This window comes from Macaca fascicularis, chromosome 12 (genome assembly GCF_037993035.2).
Source record: "Macaca fascicularis isolate 582-1 chromosome 12, T2T-MFA8v1.1".
Classification (NCBI taxonomy): Eukaryota; Metazoa; Chordata; class Mammalia; order Primates; family Cercopithecidae; genus Macaca; species Macaca fascicularis.
Window position 1 is genome coordinate 59,337,785 of NC_088386.1, and position 7,657 is coordinate 59,345,441.

Here is a 7,657-nt window from a genome sequence, read left to right on the forward strand (position 1 = left end):
GTGAGATTTGCATACCTGAGGAACTGCGGTTCAAACAGCACAGTGTGAGGTAAATCAGGAATAACTAGTTAAGAAATTCAGTTGATAGCTATTTTCCTCATCCTTTTTTATACTTATAATTTCATCCCCGTTGATCTGAACTGAACTGCTGTTAGTAAGTACTGATATAATCAAAAGCTTAGGTCACATTCGCGTATTATTCTGTTAAACACTGATCTACTTCTTTTTTTTTTTATTTTTTTTTATTTTTTTACCAGTCATCTTTTATTTGGAGGTTAATTCCCATTAGGACATGAAAGGATTCAGCAACAATCGAGATTGTGTTCCTCACGGAGGGGCTCAGGCCAAGGTCATGGGGTCGGGGGTGGTGCACAGTGTGTCCTCTTCAGTGGTATTTGCGGAGCCGCTCGTGCTTGAGATGCTTGTAGGAAATGCTGTAGTTGAAGAGCACGTAGCATGCCAGCACCATGGTAATCCCCGAGATGCTCCCCTTCTTCATGTTAATGTACTTGTTGTAGTACCGGTAGTAACCTCTTTGAAATGCTCCGAGAATGCCACTAGGGCTGAAGTCCCGCATCAAGATCCAGCTTGGCAGCTCCCCCAGTTTGACCTCCAGAAGTTTCTTGTCCTTCACTGGTACGACTGATGCCATCTTGGAGTCCTGGTGTCTGATCTACTTCTTTAAGGCAAGTGTACTCATTTCTTTAAAAGGCACAAAGGTCTCTTCTTTTCCCATTTAAAATGATAGTACAATTATTGGTTATTTATATCAGACTGCATTCAAATATTTTTCCACCAATCTTTATGTATAGTTACTGGATAGCATACTATCTTGGTGTTTTGCTTGGTCTGTAAAAGAGGGTTGTTTCTAGCTCAAGGTTCTTGTCTCTGAAAGAGAATGCACAAGAAGAAGTGAATGCAATGCAAACATTTTGTCCTGTTTGCTGTTTCAACAAGAAATAATCTCTCTAATTCTAATATTTGCATTTTTCTTTGTTTTTCTTTTTTCTCTTCTTTTTGTCCCTTCCGCTACCACCTCTTTTCTTCCTCTTCCTTTTCCTCCTCCTTATTTTCGGTGCTCTTAAGTATCTCAGAAAGGACAAAGGCTTGATAGAAATCTTGTCTTTTCTCCTGATTCAAGAGAATCAGAATCTTATGGAAAACTGTCAAGTGCTATCAGTGAGTAGATACTGTCCGGTATAATTCCAAGCTCCTCATTTTACCTCAAAATGATCAGCTGGCAAAATTGGGAATGAAGAAAATTCTGGATATACCTAATTAGGCCGTCTAAAAAACTCACGCATTCAGACAAATGTAATTTATATTTTTAAATTGTAACACAGGTAATTTTTCTTAAATTTACAGCCATTTTAACACATATACGCATAGTCACAAATATAATATTTCTTAATATTCCTTCAAGAAATTCTACATTGAGTGAACAAGTTTTTTTTTTTTTTTAATTTCATCCATGGAAGAAGAAATAAAGTGATGCGAAAGTGAATGTACTGACAAATAGCAACACCCAGCAATATTACTTATAAAGAATGTTGTAGTCAGTGGCAAGATAATTGTGTTTTGGTTTGAAGTCTATCACTAAGGTTTAAAAGCATTTAATTCTGGGCATCTCTAGACCTTGGGTTTCTTATCTGCAAAATGAGGAAAGTGTAAATTATGAGATATATAAGATCTTCCTCCCTTAAAAATTATATAGCTTCCTTGCTTGTAATTAATAGTCTAAAAGCACATACAGCTTTGTAACATAGACACTTTTAAATTTAAGACACTGCAATTTTAATTTTTGATCTAGAATTAGAGAAGGGTATCTGGTACTGAAAGAAAGCTTCGAGTCTCCCCTGAGATGCTTCTCCAGACACTTGATGAGCCTCATAAATGCCTTACAACTCGACTGCTGTCATTTCTCTTGTGGCTTCTGTAGCATTAAATACTCAGCTTTGTCTCCTCGGGCTTAGAGAACTCTTTTAGGCCATGAAAAGGCAAAAGTTTTAAGGACCCGTGACACCCTATATGACATCTTAGTATGTTTCACTTCACTCTAGGAAAAATGCAAGTTAAGCAACTGGAAATTTTGGGTTGGTGTGGCTGAAAAGTAGTAACTCTCAGCACCTCAAATTATAAATGCTGAACAGTGCACAACAGGTTAACAGAAATGTATACCAAATGAGTGAAATAGAACACAGCATATTTAATTTACATCCATCCAAACTTTGAGTCTGTTAGCTACCAACAGTAGTAGGTGGTAGGAAGATATCACCAATATATGGAATGATAGAACATAATTTTAATATCATATAGCAATTAAAAACATTTTTTTTAAAAAAATGGATGACTATGACCCAATCCTGAAAAGTCCTGGTGATAACTGGCACATTGTTTAATTGATTTTACTTTTTAAAGTTAATTCCTTTACTTTGTATTATTAGTCATGTGTTGCAGCATTAAAATTAACATAAAGGTGAGGATAACACATGATCTTTATATGTCATCTTATTAAAATGAAGCTATTTTTAATACTTTTAAGAGGCCTATCAGAAAACACAATTTATATCCTCAAAGTATATTTTGTCAGTTTCAAGTATAATTTTTGCATTCATATTCTTTTATGAATTTTAATGGAGACACTTAAATTGTAATTATTCCTCTCAGCTCAAATGCAGGTAACAAATGGAATTCAATCAGTGTTTGCGCATAATGACCATCATTAAGAGAGAAATAATAATGACATTCTCTCTGCATTAAACTTGCAGACTCTTTACACAATGATCTGAATCCCATTATTGATCTCCATGGAGATATGCAATTGTCACCTATTCTGCATAATATCTGAATGTTAAATACATTTGTTTGGAACAAATATTTTAATGAATACAGTCAGTTCCACTTAATTAACTATCTGATAACTGAATATTTTTACTTAATAATTCAACTTGGAACATCAAAATTGTTCTATTTTTTATTCAAATGCACTTGAGATTAGTCAGAGATATTCATTTGAATGCTCATAAAATGTATGTGGAGTTTAAAATTCCCCTTGGCTTTCTTTAAAGTACATCCATTAGAGGGACAGTGGAGAGGTATTTTTCATCTGTTTGAAATAATTCTTTCCCCTCAGTGTTGTTTAAAATAACCCCTTAGAAGCTTCCTTGTAAAATGTGTTTTCAGACCAAAATCCTTCTGCCATCTAACTTCTTTTTATCATAGGATTGCTCATAAGAATACCACTATTCACATTTATATACATATATACATTTTTAATATGGGCATTTGGTTTAGGGGAAAATGTGAATAAAATACTGAATTCAATCATGCAGAAGCATCTAGGAAAGCCATAATTGGTGAACATCTGACCTATTGTCCTTCAAGAAAGAGAAACCAAGGTAATATTTGTAATAATAGTACTAATAAATACTATGGATAATGATCAGATTAATTTTGCCATGGGAGAAGTAACACAGGCCAGCATTGACACAGTGTCTTTAGGCACTGCTATGTCAATCAGTTCCACAAATATTTGCTGAGAATCCACCCCAAGTCCAGCATTGCACTTGGCAATGATGAAACCATAATGAGACACCAGGCCTGGCCTCAAGAAACTCACCATCTAGATGAGAAGAAACACACTCATGCAATAAGTTTTGACACAGATGACAAATGCTAATGATTTGAAAAAAGTGCCATAGGAGCACAACTGTGGGAGTGAATAATCAGACCAAGAGAGATCATGCAGTTTTCAGAGAGATGGCAAATTTGAGTTGTGTCTTAAAAGATCAACAGAATTTTTCCAGGCTTAAAATATGGTAAAAGGCTTCAGAATCAAGGAATTTGCATGAAAAAATTTCAGAGTTGCATTAACAAAACATGAGATGTGGATCTTTTTGAGGACAGCAAGTGTCGGTTCAGTTAGAGTCTGGGTTGCATAGTAAGCAATGTGGGGCAATGAGACCACAAAGGTTACTATGATAACTACAACTTATTAAGCATTTTCTAGGTGCTAGCAGCTTGGGGTACAACTCATGTTCTTGCTATAACCCTATACTGTATCATTTAGACAGATATTATACAAAAGTTATATTTAGAGATCAGATAATTGTCTCATGTCAGTTAGCCAATATGTGGTGGAACCGGAATTTTGGGCCAGATTTATTGATGTTTAAAGCCTGAACTCTGAGTGGAGTTAAAATGAGATTGGAAGATCCTTGAGTTTCTTGCTAATGAAATTGGAGAAACATTGAAGGATTTTCTGAAAGAGAATGGCATGATCAGCTGAATAATTTAGAAAAAGAGTTTGGGTCATAATGTGGGAGGCAAATTAGAAGCAAGGAGATTTGAGGAAAACCTGCAATTATGAGGCTGTTTCACTAATTCAGGTGAGATTTCTAAGTATCAATCATAGCATGACAATGAGAACAGAAAGAGAACACATTCAGCTGACTTCTTTGGGTAAGAGCACTGGGATTTGGTTGCAGTTTGGGTAACTGAGTAGAAAAAAATGTTGCTAGGGGAGAAAAGAAGAATTCTATTTTCTATATCCCAGGAGAAGAAGTAAGGTTATACTAAAACAGTATTGGTTCCACAGATTGAAACTCTGTTAATTAAAAAATACTTCAGTTATATCTGCTAGGCCCTAGAACAATCCAGCAAGAGTATAGTTTCCTTCATATCTTCATATTAGCTTCCATTCAGTGTCTGTCCTTTCTTTCTGGTTTTCCATTGCTCCTCAGTATCTAAACCACTCATGTCAAAGCAAGCAATCTGTTTAAGTCATACATAAATACTAGTGAGTCAAAGTGTTCTTCCAATGCTACTAAGAGGTTAGAAGATTGCTTCAAGGAGGGCAATACTCAAAGCCAAGAATTTTTTTTTTTTTTTTGAGATGGAGTCTCGCTCTGTCGCCCAGGCTGGAGTGCAGTGGTGCCGTCTCAGCTCACTGCACCTCCGCCTCCCGGGTTCACACCATTCTCCTGCCTCAGCCTTCCAAGTAGCTGGGACTACAGGTACCTGCCACCACACCTGGCTAAATTTTTTATTTTTAGTAGAGACGGGATTTCACTGTATTAGCCAGGATGGTCTCGATCTCCTGACCTCGTGATCCACCTGCCTTGGCCTCCCGAAGAAAGCCAAGATTTTTAAAAACTCACTTATATATTAATTTCTTGAGTGTCAAGAGTTCTCCAGATTCTTGGGATATAAAAATCTTTAGACACTGGGTATTTTGCCTGTGGGGCAGACTTGAATCCTTGCCAGCCAGAATGTTGACTGTGCAAAGCAGGATAATTTTGTCCTCCTTCAAAGATGTCCATGCCTTAATCTCTGGATGCTATTAATATGTTATGTTTAATGGCAAAAAGAACTTCGCAGATGGAATTGAGGTTATGGACCTGAAAATGGGAAGATTATTCTGATTGTCTGGGTGGAACTAATGTAATAACATGAGTCCTTAAAAGTGGAGAGGAAGGCAGAACAATCAGTGAGACAGGGGCAGTGGCAAAATAGGCAGGAGAGATTCAAAATATGAGTGGGCTTTAACCCACTGTTGCCAGCTTTGCATGCGGGGGAAGATGGCTGGAGCCGAAGAATGAATGACCTCAATAAGCTGGGAACTGCCTTTATCCCACAGTTCAGGAAATGTGGACCTGGGTCCGACAGCTGGGAGGAACTACTTTCTGCCAACTACGTGAACCAGCGAGGAAACACAGTCTTCCCTTCTCCGTCTGACCTACAGACCTGCAACATGATGACCTTTTGTTAAGTGGATAAGCTTGTGGTAGTTTTTTATTGCAATAATAGAAAATGAATACAAATTGGAATAAAAATAATGTTTACCTTATAAAGATATAGAGAGTACTACATACAGTCATGCGTCACTTAATGTCAGGCATACACTCTGAGAAATGTGTCCTTAGGTTATGATATGGTTTGGATCTGTGTCCTCACCCAAATCTCATGTTGAACTGTAATCCCCAATGTTGGAGGAAGGGTCTGGTAGGAGGTGATTAGATCATGAGCCAGTTTTTTTTTTTTTTTTTTTTTTTTTGAGACAGAGTCTCTCTCTGTCGCCCAGGTTAGAGTGCAGTGGCGCGATCTCAGCTCACTGCCAGCTCCACCTCCTGGGTTCACACCATTCTCCTGCCTCAGACTCCCGACTAGCTGGGACTACAGGCGCCTGCCACCATGCCCGGCTAATTTTTTGTATTTTTAGTAGAGACGGGGTTTCACCGTGTTAGCCAGCATGGTCTCGATCTCTTGACCTCGTGATCTGCCTGCTTCGGCCTCCCAAAGTGCTGAGATTACAGGTATGAGCCACCGTGCCTGGCCATGAGCCAGTTTTTTATGCATGGTTTAGTACCATCCCCTTGGTACTCTCCTTGTAATAATGAGTGAGTTCTTGAGAGATCTGATCATTTAAAAGTGTGTGACACCCCAAATGCCCCCTTGCTGCTCCTCTGGCCAAGTGATGTGCCTGCTACTCCTTTGCCTTCTGCTATGACTTAAATTTCCTGAGGCCTCCCCAGAAGCTGAGCAGCTGCCAGCAGCATGCTTCTTATAGAGCTTGTAGAACTGTGAGTCAATTAAACCTCTTTCTCTATAAATTGCCCAGTCTCAGGTATTTATTTAAAGCAATGTGAGAATGAACTAATACAGGGGATTTCACCCTTGTGTGAACATAATAGAGTGTACTTATAGAAACCCAGATGGTATAGTCTATTACACACGTAGGATATATGGTATAGCCTATTGCTCATAGGCTACAAACCTGTACAACATGTTATGTACTGAATACTGCAGGAAGTTGTAACACAATGACAAGTATTTGTGGATCTAAACATATCCAAATGTAAAAACGTACAGTACAAATATGGTGTTATGATCTTACAGGATGACATTGTATATGTAGTCCATCACTGAGGGAAACCTCGTAATGCAGTGCATGACTATATGATAACATATGTACTTTGATGCTTAGAAAACACTAGAAACAACTAGCTATAACTTTTGTCATTAGAGGACTGATTTTAAATTTAGTTCTTGGTCTGCAGAAGATCTTTCCATTCTACCAAGAGTGTCCCAGAGTATGCCAGTCCTCCTTTGTGTCCATGGCCTACTGCCATCAGTTTCAGAAAGATGACTCTGAACCCCAGCCTAATTTAAAGGCAGACTTCCAAGTCTTTATATCTTTTTTTGGGATGTACCTCCTCTATGGCTAATACTGGGAATGCAATTAAGTCTAATTCCTTAAAGAAAAGGTACAAATTCTGCTCCTTACCACTCCTTCTCCCAATAAAATGCAACATCCTCAGAGATACCTCAAATATAACTCATGTCATTAAAGAGAACACTTTACACCTTAGCCAAAGAACATCTAAATTCAGATCAATGATTCGCTCATCATTTCTCCCAAGGAAAAATGGGGTTAAGGTTTGCTTTATACTCTGACAAAAAAAGGTCTAATTCTGATGTTCAGCGGAGAGAGGCCATGTGATTCCTCCCCTGTTATTTTGCTGCCCAAGCTTTATTCCTCTTACTGAGGCAATTACATCACATTTTTGCTTTGTAGAGGCCATCTGTGGTCGATGCGATTGGTGCTCAGGACATGACTGCTTGCATATTACCATTTCAGTGCAGGATGGCTCAACTT

General features: G+C 38.0%; 1 pseudogene; it reads right to left on the reverse strand.

Moving 5' to 3' along the window:
• Positions 1-223: 223 nt before the first annotated feature.
• On the reverse strand, positions 224-669 carry LOC102141040 (ATP synthase subunit f, mitochondrial pseudogene; annotated as a pseudogene).
• Between the last annotated feature and the right edge of the window lie 6,988 nt (positions 670-7,657).